The following is a 22,345-nucleotide window of genomic DNA, read 5'->3' as shown; positions in this document are numbered from 1 at the left end:
TACTTCTTTAAAATGCACAGTAAGATATAGAATTAGAGAGAATTATCCAGAAAAAAAAAAGAAAAAGACTATTTCACATTTTTCCTAGGAGCGCAGAGAGGACAGGCTTGATGTAACTGTCAGGGAGTTTGCTTAGCATGAGGGAGCTATCCCCTGTGTGTCAGAGCCACCTTTAAAATCAGGCCAGCCAGGGATGGCAGGGGAAGGAGAATAAGTCTGGGGTCCAGGGCTAGCATTGCAGTCCAGGCTCTGCCGCAGAACTGTGTGGCTTTGGGCACATCACTAAACCTCCATGGTCACACTTTGCCTGATGCCTTTTGTCCCTTTCACCCCTGATTCTGTGATTCCATCAGGCCTGCTTAGCATCCCTTGGAAAATCCATGGATTGATCTGCTAGCCAATGAATCAGGCGATTATTCTATCTGTCCAGTTCACCTCAGATCCTTCTATCGCTGCAATGATGAAAGGATCTAGTGTGCCAGGGGATGGGCTGCAGAGGCCAGGGTACCCTGGCTTGCAAGGATACCCAGATCTCCACAGGAATCAGAAGAGACTTAGGCACTTTTGGTTACAGGTAACAGAAATGAACCTAAAGTATCTAAGACCACAAAAGGGAATTTATTATAAGTGGCAGGGTCTCCTCCAGGAGCCATGTGCGGAGTGATCATGGAGGCCGTACAAAGGCCTGGAGCCAGAAAGTAGAAAGCGCATACCAACCCAGGCAGCTTCTTTCGCTCTGACTCTCCAGGGATGCCTGGCCTCTCATTTCTGCTTCTTCCTGTGCATCTTGGTTCATGTAATCGGCAAAGGTTAGATAACAACAGTGAATCTCATTTGCAAATTCATAGGAGAAGGAATCTGATTGGTTGGCCCTGCTTGGATGGGATGCCCACCCCTAGTCCATTCAGCCACAGTCAGATGAGCCAGCCATTCATAGACCACTATGATAATCTCTCTAGACTACCTCCTGGGTGAGTAGAGTGGGGGAATCTTGGATAAGGGGAGATTGTAACTGCCCTGGCACCCCAAAAGAGGTTGTGTTAGCTAGGATACAAGTTTGGCTGCTCTAGCAAGACCCAAAATAATAAAGGCTTGGATGAGACTGTGTGTAACAGTCTAAGTGTAAATAGTCCAGGAATAATATGGTTGATGTACAATGTTAGGAACCCAGGCTCCTCCTAGCTTGTTGCTAGGACTCTTAGGATGTTTGGCTTATGCACATGGTTAAAGGAGGCTCACCACAATCAATGTCCATGTTCCAACCAAGGAAAGAGGGAATAAGGAGGGCGTTTCTTTTAAGGGTGCAATCATCCTTGTTAACTTCTCAATAACCAGAACTTGGCCATGTAGACATTCTGCAAGAAAGATTGGGAAGGGTTGACCTTAGTGAGGTGGTCATGCACCCAGTCAAAAATTCTACAACCCTGCAAGAAGGTCAAATAGATGTTGGGGGATGACCTCCTACAATGAGCAATAGTGGCCTTGGTTCCTGAAAGCTCACAAAAGCTTTTTTGTCTCCCGACTGTAGCCTTGGGAGAGGGTTATTGCCAAGAAATAGACCTGGTAAGCCTGGGAAGAACATCAACATGGAGAAGCTTAGGAAGATGTGACCAGGAGGAGTTTAGACTAAATGATTTCTAAACTCCTTCTGTACTCTTAACACCACTTCAAGGAAGGCATGAGGATGCTGTGCCTCTTCCTCTATCCCAACTTAGAGCACAGAAAAGGAAGTTCTTGGGACAGATTGCAGAAGTGAGTTTATAACATAGTGTTCTTTAAAGGACAGATTTTCAGTGCTGCGGTTCTCACAGGCCTAGCTCAGCTCCACTCAACATGAGGGAGTTGAAGTCATTTCCTTCAGGTGCTAGACACACATATGTTCCTGTCTAGCAACCTCATCCTGCAGCTGTGCTGGGCAGAGTAGCTCAGAGCAGCTAATCCACCAGTAAAGCTGTGTTGAGCACCTACTGTGTGCAGGGTTCTGTGCTGGCTGCTGTACTGGAGCCTACAGTGGTAGAGATGTGTGTTAACAAAAGGTTGCGTTCACTGACCCCTTCCTCCCAGCCACCAGTGATCTTATCTTTAGCTGGTCTTCCTGTTCACCAGTAATTACTTGATGGGGCAAGAGGCTTCAGTTCTGAGTCAGCTGATAGCATAATGAGTCACAATGCATACGGTAGCTGTGGCTTTGCTGACAGTGCATCCACCACCTCAGCTTTGGGCTTCTGGAGTCCAAAGAAAGGAGGGTTGCCAGAAGGGGCTGATTTTCAGTCACTCAACAGCACTGATTGTGTGTTTCAGGGATCCAGCACTCTGTGTGTGTGTGTGTGTGTGTGTGTGTGTGTGTGTGTGTGCTTGTTGGGATGGCGGAAGGCAGAAAGGTGGTACAAAATGACTGTGGGAAGTTAGGAACTCAAAGTAGCCTCTGTCATTTTTAGTCACAGTGATGTCAAGATGAGGTAGGAGAATTGAGAGCAGAAAGAGCCCCGAGCCAGGAGTTAACCTGGGGTCACACTCCAACTACAACTGAACCAAGTGACCTTCCATGTTCAAACATCATTTTTCCCATTGTAAAAAAACAGGGCTAATAACTGACTTGCTCAACTCCAAAGGATTTATACAATGAAAGGAACTGGACTGTGAGCCTGACGATGGCAAGGTTTCCGTGCCCTTTCGGCACCCACATGGCACTTGTGCACATAGTAACTGCAGTGAGTGCTTTCAAACTAAATCACTGAAACCACCTGGTGCACTTGACATGTGAGGAAACTGAAACCCAATAAGGGACAGTGACTTGCCTAAGGTCACACAGACTACCTGGGCAGATTAAGCATGGAGAGCACCCAGCACCTGATGCATACTCTGCATTCAATCAGCATTAGTATCCTTCCTTCCTAAGTGGCAGCACCAGAAGTGGAATCCAGATCTCTCAACTCTGACGCCTCTGCTCTGGCCCCTCACCATATTGCCTCTGAGTTATTGAGCTAAAATCAGATAGCTTGTTAGGGCTAAAATGGGGTTAGCTAGAGCTATCGCCAACACCTTGTCCTACCAAGGGTATCTTGATTTAAGTACAATGGTTAAAGAACAGGGGCTCTGGAGCCAGACTGCCACTTACTCACTATGTGACCTCATTTAGTCTCTTTAGCCTTCAGCTTTCTCATCTGTAAAATGGGGACTGAAATTGTATTTAACCTCACAGGTTGTTGTGAGGGTTAAATGAGTTAAAATAAAGCACTCAGAAAAGTGCCTGGTACATAGTAAGCACGTTATTAGGTGTTTGCTGCTACTCAAGGTCAATGTTAGGCTTTTCTCGCTGTGGTGATGGCTGCACAGCTGGTAATTACAATCGGCCTTCACAGGGACAGCCACCTGATGATGGTAGAGTTTGTCATTTCTGAAAAGGATGGGATTTTTATAGGTGGTTTAAAGGACTGGGGACTCCATTGTGTAAATTCTTGGAGAGCTGGAGTGCTTCTCTGGTAAAGATTCTCAAGGATTGAGTATAGTGCCATACAACCAGGGGACAATTAGAAAACGATGACCTACAACTCCTGGGAGGTATGGACCTGGGATAACCATCCTCTATCTATAACAAACTGACGGCTGAGATGGGACACCAGCTTTCTACAAGCACATCTTTTTCTTTTAAAATCTTTAAAATCGCAGCTTCTATTTAAATTTCTTTAGCATTGGACAGTCAATGGAACCCCCCAAGCACAAAGAAGGTGGCTGAATGCCAAAGGACTGGAGCCAGGAAAACTATGTGAGAGGCAACCGTGCTCCTGCCAAGAATGAGATGCGATTTCCTACCCCTACCCCTGCACTGGGCCCCCAACCTCCTCTCATTCCCATCCCCCTTCCATCCCCAGTCCTATGGGCCACAGGTTTCTGCCTGAAAAAGCAATTAGGAGCTGCTCACTCCGGATATTTCCTTCTGACCTACTTCCTGAGTGCTGGGGCAGAATGCTTGCTCTGCTGAGAAAGGTAGCATTAGCTCAGCATTCCCCCAGCCAAGCGTCATCCCGGATGCTGAATGTCTGTCACTCACTCACAGCCAATTGCCACACCTGAGAGATGGATTTTCTTAATGGTTTCCCATGTCAACACCTGGGCTGACTAACCTGACAGGTTCCCGGAGTAGAGCTGAAACCTGTCCTGGTATGTGTGCTTTCTGCCTTTTCTGTTGTGTGCCTGTTTTTGTAATTTGGTTCACAGCCACCAGTTGCCATGGTCCCAGGAACTCTCCCTGAGATTGTCATTCCAAAGTTTTTCTAGTTTCTTCATCATCATCATCATCATCATCATCATCATCACCTACAGACTACTTACAGAGTACCTATCATGTGGCCAGGTAGTTTACGTATTATCTTTAATATGCCTGGTACCCAACCTTGGCAAGGTATTAATTAGGACAGTGCTCTCAGACTTTAGGTGCATATAAATCATCTGGGAATCTTGTTAAAATGCAGATTCTTTTGAGTAGGTCTGGGGGAGGCCTGAGAGTCTGCATTTCTTCAAGCTTCCAGGTGATATTGATGTTGCTAGTCCTAACTCCTTGAGTAGCAATGGTGTCAGCAGGAAACTTTTGGTGGCATGTAACTGAAACCCAATGTGAATTAGTTAAGGAGAAGAATTTATTACAAGGATGTCGGGTACCTCAGAAAGCAAATACAGGATTAAAAATGGGCCTCAGGAAGAGTTGACGCCAGGGAGGACTCTCTTTATCTCCTGACTCTGCTCTCTTCTTGCACTTACCTCATTGCTTCATTCTTCCTCTGTCCCTCCTTTTCTTCATTTTCCCTCTGTGCTGCTTAGTGCCAAGGCAACTCTACCCACAGTTGTATGGATTCCATGTCTTCTTCTTCCTTAATATACTCCCTCGTCTTGATGGTGCATATCTTCCAGTAACTTCCTAAGAAAGTAAACAAAGGAAGTAAAATTTTTGCTTACTAATGTAACTGAAAATGTCTTTGCACTTGATTGATAGTTTGCCCAGGTATAGAATTCTAGCTCCCAGAGTGGCTATTATGATATCTAATGTCATTTTAATTCTCTAGCCTTTGTATCTCATGTCTGAAAGCTTTTAGATTCTCTTCTCTGACCTCCAGTGTTCTGGAAGTTCACAATGATGTGCTTTGAGATGGGTCTTTCCTTATTTGTTGCACTAGGCACTTGCTGAGTCCTTTTGACCTAGAAACTTATGTCCTTCTGCTCTAGAAAAAAAAGTATTATTATGTAATTATTCATTCCCCCTCTTTTCATTGTTCAATCTATCTGGTTCCTTTAATCTTCTTTTAATCTTCTTATTTAATCTTCTTATCTTCTGCATCCAATTTTCCATCTTGGTATTTTACTTTTTGTGAGATTATATAAACTTCTTTTTCTAACTTTTCAAGTTGAATTTTAAATATTTATATTTCATGTTTTCAATTTCCAAGAGTTCTCTTTTTTTATACTCTGAATATTCCCTTTTTAATAGGATATTATTCATATTTCACCGATGTAATAGTTTCTGTTCTGCCTCCAGGATATTATTCTTTTCCTTTTTTGGGCTTTTCTTCTCTATCTATACAATTTTTCTCTTTTCTCTTTGTTTCTTCTTTTTTTTTTTTAATTGGGAATTGGGGGAGGAAAACAGCTTTGGGGAACTGGGGAAGGGGAACAGACAAGTTACTGCCCTTTGGTTCCTCAGTCTAGTTGTGGAGGACATCGCTTCCCTGGCCCATGTTGGTATTTTCATTGCGCTCTTCCCGGGTGAGGCAGTCGCTCACCGGCCATTGAATGGCTGCTAACGGCGGCTCACAAAAGTGCACACGCACTGCTGGCCAAATCCACTGTAGCCCACACCGTTGCCGGCGATTCACGGCAGCCTAGCTCTAGGTTGAACTGTTGTTCACCATCCTAGCTGTAGAGGGCGAAGCGTCACTGGCCCTCATGTGGGATCTGAACCGGGGTCCTGCTGCTCAGAGCTGGCGTCCCAAGCCAACTCCTAACCAATGCACCATTCGGCTGGCCCTGTTTCTTATTTCTTTATTTTGGTCTTTGTCTTTCATGTAGACTTTCTATTTATATTAGTAAGGCACTAAACAGTTGCATGAAAAGGGAACTAGGTAGTGATGGACAGAAGACAACTTCATTGTACCCTTTTGAATCTTTTGAATTCTGAGCCATTTTAGTATAAAGCCTATTCAAAAACAAAATAAAACATTTTAAAGTTTATTTTAAGCTTTATGTGCATGGATATAGCTTGTCCATTGGAGAACTTCACTGTAGAGCTATAGAGGTGGGATATTAAGCAGCTTTTTCTCTGAGGGGAATTTTAAATGTCAGTGTTTAAAAGTTTCCTCTCTGGGGCCGGCCGAGTGGTGCGTTGGTTAAGAGCTGGCTTGGGACACCAGAGGGCCCCGGTTCGGATCCCACCTATGAGGGCCAGTGACACTGCCCACTACAGCTAAGATGCTGAACAACAGCTCAACCTGGAGCTGGGTTGCTGTGAGTAGCCAGCAACAGCGTAGGCTGCAGCCCCTGCTGCAGTGGGTTGCCATGGGCTACCGTGTGTAGCCAGCAGCCAGCGTGAGCAGCCAGCAGCCGTTGTGAGCGGCTGTCCAGAAGCCGGCGACTGATCTGCCTCGCCCGGGAAGAGCACAATAATGGTGTCAACTTGGGCCAATGAAGCAACGACCTTCACAACTAAAGAACAAAAAGAGAGCAACTTGTCTGTTCCTCTTCCCTCAATTCCCCAGTGCTGTTCCCATCCCCCCAATTCTCCAATAAAAATCTTTAAAAAAAATAAAAAAGTTTCCTTTCTGGACTATTAGATGTTTTCTGATAAGAATCTTCTAGACTCCTGTCTAGGGATAGGTGTTGGAGGAGGGCAGAAGCCTAACTGCCCGTTTTATTGAATAAGAATGGGAGGAAGGCTAGATATCGTACTGTTCAGAATCCAGATTTTCAGCCTGGTGCTTCAACCTTTTCCCAACTTTTCAGGCATACTTCATTTTACTACATTTCACTTTATTGCACATTGCAAATACTGTATTTTTTTTACAAAATGAAGGTTTGTGGCAACCCCGCGTCAAGCAAGTCCATATCAGTGCCATTTTTCCAACAGCATTTACTCACTTCTTGTCTCTGTGTCACATTTTGATAATTCTCAAATATTTAAAACTTTTTTATTATTATTATATTTGTTATGGTAATCTGTGATCAGTGATCTTTGATGTTACTAATGTAATTGCTTTGGGGTTCAAACCACACCCATATAAAACAGCAAACATGTATGTTCTGACTGCTCCAACAATTGGTGGTCCCCTGTCTCGCTCCCTCTCCTAAGGCCCCCCCTATTCCTTGAGACACAACAGTATGGAAGTTAGCCCAATTAATAACCTTACAATGGCCTCTAAGTGTTCAAGTGAAAGGAAGAGTCGCATGTCTCTCACTTTAAATCAAAAGCTAGAAATGATTAAACTTAGGAAGAAAAGTGAAAAGCCAAGATAAGCCAAAAGCTAGACATCTTGCACCAAACAGTTAGCCAAGTTGTGAATGCAAAGGGAAAGTTCTTGAAGGAAATTAAAAGTGCTGCTCCAGTGAACACACAAATAATAAGAAAGCAAAACTTATTGCTGATATAGAGAAAGTTCTAGTGGTTTGAAGAGAAGATCAAACCAGCCACAACATTCCCTTAATCCAAAGCCTAATCTAGAGCAAGACCCTAACTCTGTTCAGTTCTATGAAGTCTGAGAGGTGAGAAAGCTGCAGAAGAAAAGTTTGAAGCTAGCAGAGGCTGGTTCATGAGATTTAAGGAAAGAAGCCATCTCCACAACATAAAAGTTCAAGGTGACGCAGCAAGTGCTGATCTAAAAGCTGCAGGAAGTTATCCAGAAGCTCTAGCTAAGATAATGACAGTGACTATATTAAATAACAGATCTTCATCATAGATGAAACAGCCTTATATTGGAAGAAGATGCCATCTAGGACTTTCATGGCTAGAGAGGAGAAGTCAATGCCTGGTTTCAAAGCTTCAAAGGACAGGCTGACTCTCTTATTAGGAGCTAATGTAGCTGGTGACTTTAAGTTGAAGGCAATGCTCTTTTAGCATCCTAAGGGCCCTTAAGAATTATGCTAAATTTACTCTGCCTGTGCTCTATAAATGAAACAACAAGGCCAGAATGATAGCATATCTGTTTACTACATAGTTTACTACAACATTTTAAGCCCATTCTTGAGACCCACTACTCAGTGGGGGAAAAAAGATTCCTTTCAAAATATTACTGCTCATTGACAATGCACCTGATCACCCAAGAGTTCTGATGGAGAAGGACAAGATTAATGTTATTTTCATGCCTGCTAACACAGCATCCATCCTGCAGTCTGTGGATCAAGGAGTAATTTTGACTTTCACGTCTTATTATTTAAGAAATATGGTTCATAAAGCTAAAGCTGCTATAGATAGTGATTCCTCTGATGGATCTGGGCAAAGTAAATTGAAAACCTTCTGGAAAAGATCCACCATTCTGGATACCATTAAGAACAGTTGTGGGTCGGCCGAGTGGTGCGTTGGTTAATGTTGGCTTGGGAGTGCCAGCTCTGAGCAGCAGGGCTGTGGTTCGGATCCCACATGAGGGCCAGTGATGCTGTGCCCTTTACAGCTAAGATGGTGAACAACAACTCGACCTGGAGTTGGGCTGCCATCAGTTGCCAGCGACGGCATAGGCTGCAGTGGGGCTGCAGTGGGCTGCCATGAGCTACGGTGAGTGGCTGGCGTGAGCTGGTGTGAGCCGCCGTGAGCGGCCGTCCAATGGCCAGTGAAAGACTGCCTCACCCGGTAAGAGCGCAATGATCACAATACCAACATCGGCCAGTGAAGCGACGTCCTCCACAACTAGACTGAAGAACAAAACGACAGCAACTTGTCTGTTTCCCTTCCCTGATTTCCCAGCGCTGTTCCCCTCCCCCAATGCCCCAATAAAATCTTTAAAAAAAAAGAACAGTTGTGATTCATGGAAAGGGGGTCAAAATATCAACATTAACAGGAGCTTGGAAGAAGCTGATTACAACCCTCATAGATGACTTTGAGGGGTTCAAGACTTCAGTGGAGGTAGTAACTGCAGATGTGGTGGAATAGCAAGAGAACTAGAAGTGGAGCCTGAAGATGTGACTGAAATGCTGCAATCTCATGATAAAACTCTGATGGATGAGGAGTTATTTCTTATGGATGAGCAACGAAAGTGGTTTCTTGAGATGAAATCTACTTCTGTGAATATGCTATGAAGATTGTTGAAATGACAACAAAGGATATAAATATTACATAAACTTAGTAAATAAAGTAGCTGCAGGATTTGAGAGATTGACTCTAATTTTGAAAGAAGTTCTAGTGTGGGTAAAATGCTATCAAACAGCATTGCATACTACAGAGAAATCATTTATGAAAGGAAGAGTCAATCGATACAGGAAACTTCACTGTTGTCTTATTTTAAGAAATTGCCACAGCCACCCCAACCTTCAGCAATTAATACCTGATCAGTCAGCAGCCATCAACATTGAGGCAAGACTCTCCACCAGCAAAAAGATTATAATTTGCTAAAGGCTCAGATGACGGTTAGCATTTTTTAACAATAAACTATCTTTAAATTATGTACATTTTTTAGACATAATGCTATTGCACACTTAACAGACTACAGTATGGTATAAACATAACTTTTATATGAATTGGGAAACCATAAAATTTGTGTTAACTCATTTTATTGCTATATTCACTTCATTGTGGTGGTCTGGAACCAAATCTGCAGTATCTCTGAGGTATGCCTATACACAAAACCAAGCCTGTAAGCCTGTAAAGCAGCAGTTCTCAACCTGTGGGTTGCGACCCCTTTGGGGGTTGAACGACCCTTTCACAGGGGTCACCGGGTACTCGTATGTGGGCGTATCTGCATGTGGGTCTGGAGACGGATAGAGGAGCGGTGTCTCGGTTCCTAAGACCATCGAAAATATGTGTTTTCCAATGGTCTTAGGCAACCCCTATGACAGGTTGAGAACCGCTGCTCTAAAGCATCCTTCTCAAACAATCCGTGGTGAAGGACAAGTTTTTACTTTTCCATTCTGTCAGAGATCCACACGTAGTTCTACTGCACATGACTAGTACATATCTCCCACCACATGTGACTCACAGGAGTAGTTCAGACATCCAAACTGGTCTATATTCTGTTCAGCAAGAAAAATCCATTGAGCACATATTTGAATGTTAAGGCAATTTCAAATTTCTATAAAAATTCTAAACACTTATTCTTATTTTCTGTACTTATTTTACTGGGGCTAGTAACAAAGTTTGTGGACCTAAACTATTCATGAGCAACACTGCAAGAGCATTGCTCTAGAAAAGAGCAAATCTTTAGCTTCTTGCCCTGTGGAAGAACTGTTACCAGCATTTGAAGGGGTGGTGGAGGAGATCTGGAGGGTTGAACTGCTTTATAAATAGACGTTAGGCCTATCCCCATCTCAGCTCTGCACCTAACTCCCACATTCTTTGGTTCCCTGTTTCCAAATCTAGTGCTTTCCTGAACTGTTTATATCCCATTATTGGTTTTTTTCTGCAGGCATCAGGCCACAGCTTCTACTGCTTGGCCAAGTCATTTGTCCCTCTTTGTTCTACTTGTTTTTTCTCCCATTCTCTTTGTCCTTGCAGTTTATATTTTTAAATATCCCTTTACTGTTGTTAAGATGGCAGTACTCCCCAAAATGGTCTACGGATTTAATGCAATTCCTATAAAATCCCAGCTGACTTATTTGCAGAATTGATCCTAAAATTCATATAGAATTTCAAGAGACCCAGAAGAGCCAGGATGGTCTTGAAAAAGAACAAGTTTGGAGGACTCACATCTCTCAATTTCAAAACTTATAAAGCTACAGTAAACAAGTGTGATACTGGCCTAAGGATAGATATAAAAATCAATGAAATAGACTTGAGTTTCCAGAAGTAAAGCCTCAGGTTTATGATCAGTTGATCTTCAACAAGGGTGCCAAGACAATTCAATGGGAATGAATAGCCTTTTCAGCAAGTGTCACTGGAATGACTGGATATCCACACACAAAAGAATGAAATTGAACCTCTACCTCACACTATACACAAAATCTCACTCAAAATGAATAATAGTCCTAAATATAAGAGCTGAAAATTTAAAACTCTTAGAAGAAAGTATAAGAGTAAACTTCGTGAGGCAAAGCCTTCATAAATATAATACCAAAAGCACAAGTAACAAAGAAAAACATAAATTGAACTCATGAAAATTAAAAACTTTTGTTTGGAATGACACCATCAAGAAGGTGAAAAGAGACTTACACAATGGGAGAAAATATTTGCAAATCACGTATCTGATAAAAGACTTGTATCCAGAATACATAAATAACTTTTACAATTTATAATAAAAAGACAAATAACTCAATTTTCAAATGGGCAAAGAATCTAAATAGACATTCTCCCAAAGAAGATATACATATGGCCAATAAGCACATAAAAAATTGTTCAACATCATTAGCCATCAGGGAAATACAAATTCAAAAATGTATCATGTCATCTGTAAATAGTGAGTTTTACTTCTTCCTTTCCTATTTGGATTCCTTTTATTTCTTTTATTGCCTGATGTCTGTGGCTAGGACTTCCAATACTATAGTGTATGCCCCCCCAAAAAAAAAATTTATACACATTTTAAGAAAGGCAAAAAATGTATTAAAATTGTAATACTCAATATATACTAAAACAAAAAATGAATACAAGTCATGTGTACTCATATACATGTTTTTGGCACCCCTGGTATATTGAATAATAGTGGTGAGAGTGGGCATCTTTGTGTTGTTCCTTATCTTAGAAGAAAAGCTTTCAGCTTTTCACCATTGAGTGTGATGGTAGCTGTGGGCTTGTCCTATATAGCCTTTATTATGTTGAAGTGAGTTCCTTCTATACCCACTTTGTTGAGAGTTTTTATCATAAATGGATGTTGCTTGCGGCAGCTGGATAGCTCAGTTGATAAGAAAGCAAGCTCTGAACAACAGGGCTGCCAGTTCGATTCCCACATGGGCCAGTAAGCTGCACTAGTAAGCTGCACCCTCTACAGCTAAGATTGTGATCAATGGCTCAACCTGGAGCTGGGCTGCAGTGAGTGGCTGGAGGAGAGCATGAGCGGCTAGCAGCTGATGAGAGCTGGCAGTGAGCTGCCATGGGCGGCGGGCGGACAGCCTGTGACTGATTGCCTCAACCGGGCAGAACGCAATGATCATAATACCATCATGGGCCAGTGAGCAGCATCCTCCACAACTAGACTAAAAATAACTGCTCGGAGGTGGCAGGGGAAGACGGAGGGGGGCGGGGGTGAGAAAGAAAAAAAAGTGGATGTTGCTTTTTCTTCATCTATTGAGATGATCATATAATTTTTATCCTTGGCTTTTTTGATGTGATGGATCATATTTTTTTTGCTGATGTTGAACCACACTTGCATCCCTGGTATAAATCCCACTTCATTATGGTGTATAATCTTTTTAATGTATTTTTCAATTCAGTTTGCTAGTATTTTGTTGAGGATTTTTTGCATCTATGTTCATCAGAGATATTGACCTGTAATTTTCTTTTTTTGTAATGCTTGTCTGGTTTTGGTATCAGAGTAATGCTGGCCTCATAGAATGAATATGGATGTGTTCTTTCCTCTTCAATTTGTTTTGGAATAGTTTGAGAAAGATAGATATTCATTCTTCTTTAAATGTTTGGTAGAATTCACCTGTGAAGCCGTCTGGCCCTGGGCTTTTGTTTGTTGGGAGTTTTTTGATAACTGCTTTAGTTTCATCGCTCATAATCAATGTGTTCAGGTTCTTTGTTTCTTCCTGGTTTTGTCTTGGAAAGTTGTATATTTCTAAAATTTATCCATTCTTCTAGATTGTCCAATTTGTTGGCAAAAAAACTGTTCTTAGTATTCTTTAATAATCCTTTGTATTTCTGTAGTGTCAGTTGTAATATTTCCTTATTTATGGTTTTATTTATTTGGGCTCTCTCCCTTTTTTGCTTGATGATTCTTTCTAGAGGTTTGTTAATTTTATTTATCCTCTCAAAAAATGAGCTCTTAGTTTCATTGATCTTTTCTATTGTTTTTTTGCTTCTATTTCATTTATTCTTGCTCTGATCTTTATTATTTCCTTCCTTCTATTTACTTCGGGTTTTATTTGTTCTTTTTTCTAGTTCCTTGAGGTGTAAAGTTAAATTATTTATATGGTATTTTGCTTGTTTCTTGAGGTAGGCCTGTACTGCTATAAACTTTCTTCTTAGAACTGCTTTTGAAGCATCACATACATTTTGTAAAGTTGTGCTTTCCTTTTCATTTTTCTCAAGGTAGTTTTTTATTTCTTCCTTAATTTCCTCTTTGATCCACTGATTATTTAGTAGCATGTTGTTTAATCCCCATATATTTGTGTTTTTTTCAGTTTTCTTCATGTAGTTGATTTAGTTACCTGCCATTGTGGTCAGAAAATATGCTTGATATAATTTCAATCTTTTGAATTTATTGAAGCTTGTTTTGTGGCCTAATATTAGGTCTATCTTGGAAAATGTCTTGCATGCACTGAGAAAAATTTGTAATCTGCAGTTTGAGGATGAAAAGTTCTATACATGTCTATTTGATCTTGTCTAATGTGGCATTTAAAGCCATTATTTCCTTATTAATTTTCTATCTTGATGATCTATCCATTGAGGTAAGTGGGGTATTAGAGTCCCCAACTATTTTTGTATTATTGTTAATTTCTGCTTTTATATCCATTAACATTTGCTTTATATACTTGGGCACTCCTATGTTGGGTGCATAGATATTCACAATTGTTATCTTCTTGAATTGACCTTTGTGTCATTATGTACTGTCTGTCCTTCCTTGTCTCTTTTTACATTCTTTGTTTCAAAGTCTATTTTGTCTTATATAAGTATTGCTACCCAGCTTTCTTTTTGTTTCTATCTTTTTCCATATTTTCACTTTCAGTCTGTGTGTGTCTTTTAATCTAAAGTGAGTCTCTTGTAGACAGCACATATATGGGCTTTGTTTTTCTTCATCTATTCTCCTTCCCTATGTCTTTTGATTGAAGCATTATTCCATTTACATTTAAAATAATTATTGATAGGTATGTGCTTATTGCCATTTTGTTAATTGTTTTTGTTGTTTTGTTCTTCTTTGCTCCTTTCTTCTTCTCTTGAACTCCTTCCTTTTGATTTGCTTGTTTTCTTTGGTGTTTTGATTGGGTTCCCCTCTCTTTATTTTTTGTGTGTTTTTGGTAGGTTTTTGGTTTGTGGTTATCATGAGATATATATGTTCATCTATATCTATAGCAGTCTTTTTTAAGCTAATTGGCATTTAAGTTGAAATGCATTCTAAAGGCATTTATTTTTACTTCCCCTTCCATGCTTTATGTTTTTGACGACATGTATATTTTTTTGTTTCGTGTATCCCCTATCTATTGTAGTTATATTTAACTGCAACTTTTGTCTTTTAGCCTTCATATTAGCTTTTTTTTTTTTTAAGATTTTATTGGGGAATTGGGGAGGGGAACAGTGTTGGGAAATTGGAGAAGAGAAACATTGTGTTTTTCCAGGAAACATCAGCTCCAAGTCAAGTTGCTGTCCTTGAATCTTAGTTGTGGTTGGTGCAAGCTCAGCTCCAAGTCCAGTCACCACTTTCAATCTATTATACTTGCGAGCGGGCGTAGTCCACCATCCCATGCGGGAGTCGAACCAGCAACCTTGTTATTAAAAGCACGTGCTCTCACCAGCTGAGCCACCCAGCTGCCCGTTGGCAGGTCAGCGGCAGCTCAGATCAGATGCAGCTCTCTGGCCCATGTGGGAATCGAGCCAGTGACCCTTTTGCTCAGAGCTCATGCTCTAAGCAACTGAGCCACTCGGCCAGCCTCCATATTAGCTTTTTAAGTGGTTGATTCACTGTGTTTATTATTTGCTTTTCACCAGTGAGATTTTTTTTTCTTCCCTGTATTTTTAAATTTTGGTTATGGCCTTTTCTTTTCTGCATTAAAAAAAAAAACACGTTGGGCTGGCCGAGTGGCGCGATGGTTAAGAACTGGCTTGGGATGCCAGAGGGCCCCGGTTCGGATCCCACATATGGGCCAGTGTGACACTGCCCTCTACAGCTAAGATGCTGAACAACAGCTCAACCTGGAGCTGGGCTGCCGTGAGTCGCCGGCGACGGCGTAGGCTGCAGCCCCTGTGGCAGTGGGTTGCCATGGGCTACCGTGTGTAGCCAGCAGCCAGCGTGAGCGGCCAGCAGCCGCAGTGAGCAGTCGTCCAGAAGCTGACGACTGATCTGCCTCGCCCGGGAAGAGCGCAATGATGGTGCCAAATTGGGCCAGTGAAGCAACGTCCTCCACAACTAGACCGAAGAACAAAAACGACAGCAACTTGTCTGTTCCCCTTCCCCCAATTCCCCACCACTGTTCCCATCCCCCCAATTCCCCAATAAAAATCTTAAAAACAAATAAAATGTTTAACATTTCTTGTAAAGCCAGTTTAGTGGTGGTGAACTCCTTTAGTTTTTGCTTGACTGGGAAACTCTTTACCTTTCTTTCAATTCTGAATGATAACCCTGCCAGATATAGTATTCAAAGTTTTAAGTTCCTTTCTTGCAGCATTTCAAAATTTCCTGCCATTCCCTTCTGGCCTATAAAGTAAGTTGCTGCTGAGAAATCAGCTAATAGCCTTATGGGATTTCCCTTGTATGTGACTTGTTATTTTCCTCTTGCTGCCTTCAAGCTTGTCTCTTTATCCTTAACTTTTGCCATTTTAATTACAATATATTTTGGTGGGGAGTTCTTTGGGTTCATCTTGTTTGGAACTCTCTGTGCTTCCTGGACTTGAATATCTATTCTCTTCTCCAGATTAGGAAAGTTTTCAGCCATTATTCCTTCAAATGTCCCTGTCTCTCTCTCTCTTCTCCCTCTGGGATTCTTATAATGCTGATGTTTAGCACTTGATGTTGTCCCAGAAGTCCCTTATATTATCCTCATTTAAAAATTTCATTTTTCACTTTGCTGTCCTGATTGGATGATTTCCACTATTCTGTCTCCAACGTTGTTAATTCGTTCTTCTGTATTAACTAATCTAATGTTGATTACTTCTAATGTATTCTTCATTTCAGTTATTATAGTCTTCATTTCCGATTGGAAATTTTTACATTTTCTAACTCTGTTGAAGTGCTCTCTGAGCTCCTCTATTCTACTCTCAAGTATGTTGAACATCCATATGACCGTTTCTTTGAATTCTTTATCAGTCAGGTTACTTATCTCAGTTTCATTAGAATTTTTTTCCAGGGTTTTTTCTTGTTTCTTCATTTGGGGCATATGTTTCCCCATTTTGTTTGACTTTCTTTGTTTGTCTCTATGACTTAGATGAAATACCTATCTCTCCCAATCTTGGAAAAGTGGCCTCTGTATAGACTGTGTGGTTTTGGCAGTCCAGTGGAGAGCACATGGGGTACCTGGGGTGCTGCCTGGCCAGAAGGAATAGGTTCTGGGTGGGGCAGTCTGGTATGTGTGTGCTTCTTTGCCCTTCTGTTCCAGGTAAAGCTGTCTGGTATGGACTGGGCTGCCAGATGTGCATGCAGCCACTCTGTTGCTTTAATTGTCTGTTGCCCAAACTGCATCTGGGTGGGGCTGCTCTGAGTGCCCCACTAGGTGAGCACTTTCTCCAGGTGGGCAATCCTGCATGCATGCACTGCCACACCTTGCTAGTTCTACACCATCTCCTGATGGGGCAGCCCCACATGTATGCACAGGAGCACTCCATTATCTCCATATTTTCTCTGGATGGAGCAGCCCTGCATGCAGGTACCACAGCATTTTGCTGGCTCCACACTCTCTCCAGGTGGGGGAACCCCATGTGCACATGCAGCCTAGCAGATGCACTTAGCAGAGTCCTGCTGCACCTGTTGTATCAATCCCCAGTCCCCATTTGTGCATGCTATGGTGCCCTCTTATTCTTGCTGGATCCAGCTTTGGGAGGGGTAGCTGGGGACATGCTACAGCATCCCTGAAGGTTGGCCAGAGAACCTGAATAGAGCGCCCATCTGCTATCAAGTGCTGGAGAAAATTACACAGTTGTGCTTACCTGTTCCTCCGGTCCTGTATAGTTCCCCCCAGCTCCCAGAGAACTCTCACAGTTTTCCATCCTTCTCTATTTTCTCTCTCCCTCTCCCTCTCCCTCTCCCTCTCCTTTTCCTGCTTCTGCTCCCTCTTCCTGTCCCTCTCCCTCTCTCTCTGTCTCATTTGTTGTACCAGAAGCTGTACAATAGGCTTTCAGTTGTCTCTCAGGAAAAATTGCCCTAAATATAGGTCTACGTTCAATTTTCTTGAGAGGGGGAAAGCTCAGCATTCTCTTATGCAGCCTCCTCTTCTGCCACTTTTTAATATTTGGAAAATCCTTCCCCATTACAAGGTCACTCTCTTGTTGTCTGGTTTTATTGTTTCTTTTTTACCTTTAACTATTTAAGCTATTTGAAATCTATTGGATGAATAATGTATCCCTTTGCCTGATAAGTTTGTGATACTTCCTTAACATTCATTAGGTTCTTATCTATACTAAGATCTGTTTCAGTCAACTGATCTTTTTTTTTTAATAGATGGTATTTTGTAGGGAAAGTCTTCCCTCTTTATTATTTTTTCTAAATGTTCTTAACAATTCTAACTTAATATTTTGACAACTAAACAATAAAATTATTGAATCAAGTTGATTTGGCAATAAACCTAATGAATTAATTTAAGAAGAGTTGATATATTTAAGATATTCAGGTTTCTAATTTTTTTCATTTAAAAAATCTCTTCAACTATATTTATTACATCTTTATCAGTTCTACTTTTGTCTATGCATGTTTTCTTTTTGTTTTTTCTTGATTACGTTTACAGGGAATGGTTTATTGTACTTTTCTTTTGGAAAAAAAAAAATCAACCCCAGAGGTTTGTTTACTAAATCTGCTGATATTCTGCTTTGTAACTAACACATTTCTAGAATCATCTTTAATTTATTTCCTGATTTCTATTTTCCTTAGGTTTGTTTTATTGTTTTTTTCATAAGTTTTTTGAGATAAATTTTAGTTTGTTTACTTCCATCATTTTTTATAATGGCAGCATTTACCTTTAACAACTTGGACCATATTCCATAATATTCTGATTCTCATAATTAACTACAGAGTTTGTAGTTGATATTTTTAAAACAGCTTTTTATGAAATATAATTTATGTACCATCAATTTCACCTGTTATACAATTCAATGGGTTTTAATATATTTAGAGAGTTGTGCAACCACTACCATAATCTAATTTTAGAACATTTTTGTTACCCTCGTTATCAGTTACTTCCCATTCTTTTCTCCTCCCAGTTCTTGTCAACCACTACTCTACTTTCTATTTCTATCAATTTACCTATTCTAAACATTTCATATAAGTGGAATTATATAATATGCAGACTTTTATGTCTGGCTTCTTTCACTTAAGTGTAATGTTCTCAAGGTTCTTCATATCATAGCATGTACCCGCACTCCATTCTTTTTTAGCTGAATAACACTCCATTGTATGGATACACTACATATGATTTATCTATTGCTTAGCTGATGGGCATTTGAGGTTTATTCTACTATGGTTACTGTGAATACAGTGCTGCTGTGAACATTCATGTACAAGTTTTTGTGTGAACATATGTTTTCATTTCTCTTGGGTAGATATCTAGGAGTAGAACAGCTGGGTCATATGGTAATTCTATGTTTAACCTTTTGAAGAGTTGCCAAGCTGTTTTTCAAAGTGGCTGCAGCATTTTACATTCCCACCAGCAATGAAAGTTTGTTTCTTCACATCCTCACCAACATTTGGTGTTTCAATCATTTTTATTGTAGCCAATCTAGTAGGTGTGAAGTGGTATCTCATTGATTTACAATGACAACTTATGATGACTAATTATGTTGAATATCTTCTCATGTGCTTATTGGATGTTCATGGAGCTTTTTTAGACAATGTCCATTTTTAATTGAGTTAGTTGTCTTTTATTTATTGATCTGTAAGAGTTATTTATATTCTGGATATTAACCCCTTATCAGATACATGATTTGCAAATATTCTCTCCCATTCTCTGAGTTTTATTTTCACTTTCTTGATGGTGTCATTTGAAACACAAAAGTTTTTAATTTTAATGAAACTCAACTTATCTTTTCTTTTAACACTTAGGTTTTGGTGTCATAACTAAAAAAATCATTGCCTGACCCAAAGTCACAAAGATTTACTCCTATATTTCCTTCTAAGTGTACTATACTTTCAGTTCTTTAATCTAGGTCTATGATCCATTTTGAGTTCATTTTTATATATAGTGTGAGATCAGGGTCCAACTTCATGCTTCCCATAAAAATATCCAGTTGTCTCTGTGTCATATGCTGAAAAAATTATTCTTTCCCTATTAAATTGTCTTGGCACCTTTGTTAAAAGTCAATTGATCGTAAATATGAGTATTTATTTTTGAACTCTCAATTCTTTTCCATTGATCTATATGTCTATCCTCATGCCAGTACCATGTAGTCTTGATTATTGTGTAACTGAATTTTTAACTTTTTCTTCGGTATATAAAAGCATATTAAAAGCATATTTTTAAACTTTTAAGTTTCTAGAAACTTATTTTAATATTCAGATTTATTGCATTGTGGTCATTTAAGCTTTAAGTTTTTTAGTTTAACTTAATTTTTTTCGATTATAGCCAACATTCAGTACTATTTTACATTAGTTTCAGGTGTTTGATTTGTAATTTTATTGCACTGTGGTAACAAAAAGATAAGAATTTCATAAGGTACAGACCTCAATGTATACTCATTTAGGCTTATGAATATTTAGAAATGCCCTGTCCAACACAGTAACCACTAGCCACATGTGACTAGTATTGAGAAACTCAAAATGGGGCTAATGTGACTGAGGAGCTAAATTTTTAAATTTTATTTAACATTTTCATCACCCTCAAAATATTCCGCATGCCCACTTGCAATCAGTCTCCATTCTCACCCTTACCCCAGGAAACCACTAATCTGCTTTCTGTCTCAGTAGATTTTCCTGTTCTGGACATTTCATATAAATAGAATCATACAATTTGTAGTCTTTCCCATCTGGATTCTTTCACTTAACACACTGTTTTTGAGGTTCATCCATATTGTAGCATGTGTCAGTACTTCATTCCTTTCATTGCTGAATAGTATTCCACTGTACGGATATATCATATTTTATTTATCCATTGACCAGTTGATGGACATCTGGATTGTTTCAATTTTAATTAATTTAAATTTAAATATGAAAGCAGGTAAAGCATTTTTTCTTTAAGCATAATTTCATTACATCAACAGAACTACATTTCTATTAAAACTTTGAAAAGGTTATATGTTAGTATGTGAATTGAGATGTGCTATAAGTGTAAAATACACACTGAATTCTAAAGACTTAGAATTAGGAATATTCTTCTTTTTTTCTGTTTTTAAAAAATCAACTTTATTGAGCATAATTCACCTACATTAACATCCATGTTCAATGTCCAGTTTCATGAGTTTTGATAAATGTACGTAGTTTTTTTTTAAAAGATTTTATTGGGGAATTGGGGGGAGGGGAACAGCGTTGGGGAATCGGAAAAGGAATATTCTTAAAGAAATAAAATAGAAGATTGAAAGGATGAAGAAGGAATAGAGAATATCGAAACAAACTGAAAGATTAACAAAATAGAGTTTCTACAAATGGGAGAAAAGGCATTAAAAACTCAGCTCTGAATATTTCCAGCAATGATAGTAACCTTGTATTTTTTAGCAGGCACTGTACTATTTTACATGTATTATCTCTTCACCCTCACAGCAACCAGTGAGGTAGGGACTATCATCAGTTACCATTTGCACTTGAGGAAACTAAGGCTCAGAGAACTCAGCCTGTCCAAGGTCACCTAGCTAGCAAGTGGGAATGCCCGATTTGACCCCATTCTGACTCAGTTTATATTTTTATCCATTATAGATTAATGGAAGTCCACCAGAGATGCAAACAAGATATGTGTTTCACTACAGCTGGCCTTTAGCTTTAAGGAACAGTGGGAGGGATGAGCCGAGCAGGAAGGGCAAGGAGATGACTTGGTAAAAACAGGGGTTCTCTTTGCTCAAATTGACAAGTTATTTTCACACACTACACCTGCTCACTAGCCAATTCACTCTTTCAGAAGGCTTACCTGTGCAAATGAGGCCCAGACTCTGCCCTCTCATCCCTGAGAAATACCTCAGCACAAAAACCCATGGCTTTCAGGGGCAGCTCCTAGAAAGCCTGGCAATACCCCTGGCCCAGCAGCAAAATAAGATAAGATGCACCAAGGGAGCTGGGGAAAGAAGCCAGCCTGGTGACGTCCCATGGTTCCCTCAGTGACGTCTGTCCACAGCAGACACCGTCCCTCCAGGGACCCAGGGCTCAGCCAAGAGGCCTCTGGTTTTAAGACCAGCTCTATGGAGCTCTGATAGCACTGCCCTTCCAAAGCCTTCTGCAATGAGAATTGCCCCCCAGCACTCTGACCAAGGTTGCTGATGGGTCAGTATTCAGTCCTGGCCAGGGGGTTCTTAGCAGTGATGACTGAAAGAAAGGACCTTGTGACAAGAGAGCCAGCCAGCCCAGGTTGTTGACGTGTACGGGCCTGGGCACTGTGAGAGTGACAGGGCTATTTCTGTCCCAGCAGAGTGTTGTCAGCAAGCAGAAGGCGAGGGGTGATGCTCCAAGCAGTGCCACTTGCTAAGATCTGGGCCCCAACAGCCTAAGGACCTGAAACTTCCTTCACTGTTGTTTCACAAAACCACGGGAAGGTGAGGGGCCCTAATGACTGATATCCAGACACAGGAGCCAGAGAACCTGGAGATCACCTCACCATTTTGAAAAGAGCATCACTCACTATGATCTTTTTATCTCTCCCTTCTCCCTGGAATCTTGATCATAGTGCCTGCTCGCCACCTACTTGGTTATTGTCCCAGGTTATGCTCCACAGTGAGCCTCAGTCAGGGAGGACTCTTGTTCCTGATAGGCTTCAAAGGCCCTGGTGCAGTGACCCTGGAAGACCATTGTAACTGGCACCAGGCAAATAGATACATGCTGAAGATTGCCAAAGATGCCCCTCAATTTACACAAGAGCTGCGTTCCTGGAAAGTTGTTCATAAATTGAATCCTATTGAGGTTGCAATGCTGAGGGCAAGATTCCAGGCTATGAGTGCACAGGGGTTGCCACCCAAGCCGAAACCCAGAGTGTCATCCTTTACCCCTCCCTTTCCCACACGTTTGCTATC

The 22,345-nt window shown here is 40.6% G+C and overlaps 1 protein-coding gene and 1 long non-coding RNA gene across 2 annotated transcripts in view; one reads left to right on the top strand and one right to left on the bottom strand.

Annotated features, from left to right (window-relative positions):
* Positions 1-22,345, top strand: part of NINJ2 (ninjurin 2) — an 84,845-nt gene that overhangs the window by 42,749 nt on the left and 19,751 nt on the right. The window lies entirely within an intron of this gene.
* Positions 930-21,332, bottom strand: LOC109388942 (uncharacterized). Its single transcript, XR_002125297.1, has 3 exons — positions 21,253-21,332; positions 4,759-4,915; positions 930-1,355 (listed from the first exon to the last, which is right to left on the bottom strand). It is a non-coding gene; the product is annotated as an uncharacterized LOC109388942 (long non-coding RNA).

Source organism: Hipposideros armiger, unplaced genomic scaffold (assembly GCF_001890085.2).
Source record: "Hipposideros armiger isolate ML-2016 unplaced genomic scaffold, ASM189008v1 scaffold_213, whole genome shotgun sequence".
NCBI lineage: Eukaryota > Metazoa > Chordata > Mammalia > Chiroptera > Hipposideridae > Hipposideros > Hipposideros armiger.
This window is presented reverse-complemented; position numbering and strand designations above follow the sequence as displayed.